The sequence below is a fragment of the Xiphophorus maculatus genome, chromosome 8, assembly GCF_002775205.1.
Source record: "Xiphophorus maculatus strain JP 163 A chromosome 8, X_maculatus-5.0-male, whole genome shotgun sequence".
Taxonomy (NCBI): domain Eukaryota; kingdom Metazoa; phylum Chordata; class Actinopteri; order Cyprinodontiformes; family Poeciliidae; genus Xiphophorus; species Xiphophorus maculatus.
The window spans coordinates 8,658,917-8,659,737 of record NC_036450.1 but is presented as its reverse complement, the minus strand read 5'-3'; positions in this window follow the sequence as shown (position 1 = coordinate 8,659,737).

Genomic DNA, 821 nt, shown 5'->3' with positions numbered 1-821 from the left:
GAGAACAGGACTGGCACCCTGCAGGCTGCATGCGAACTGCAATCTTTAACAGAAGCAAACCAGCATAGACTTTAACATTATTGATTAATTTCATCGATTGAAATTTATGCAATTTTGTGGTTATTTGTCATCTTGGAATTACTCATTTTGTTACCTATAGAAACATGAAAATATAATATGTGGAAATGTAAAAAAGCAATCATTAATAAAGATCTCAGGAGCTAGCAGGGGAATTTTTAAAGCCTTGCCACGTTTTAAAACCCTACTAATGGTTTTGTTATTGCGTTAATGGACATCAATTTCCAGCTGTTAGGTTTCCACGTTTTATGTGACACACTAACATAATAGTGCATTAATTTAAAACGGAATGAAAAGGTTTGGTTTTGGTATTAAGCCCCTTTTACTCTGATACCCCAGAAAATCTGCTGCGACCATTTGCCCTTAGAAGTCTGGTTATTCTTAAGGGTACACACATCTGTAATTTAATCTAGTTATAAATGCAGTCGTTCTTTGAGGCCTCAGAGGTATGTCAGATAACATCTGAGAACAAACAAAAAGACCAAGGAACGCAGCAGACAGCTCAGGAATAGGTTTGTGGTGAAGTTTTTAGCAGGTTTATTTTATAAAACATTCAAAGATGTGAACATCTTACAGATCAGATAATCAAATTAGAGAATGGCACACCTCTGAAAACCTAGGTGTCCTCTTAAACTTTGGCACAGTATGTGCTATATTTTGGGTAAAGGCCATACAGACTGTACAAATATTTAAAACACAAAAATGTCCTCTGCCTTTCCATCCTGTCTAATTTCTATATAAGT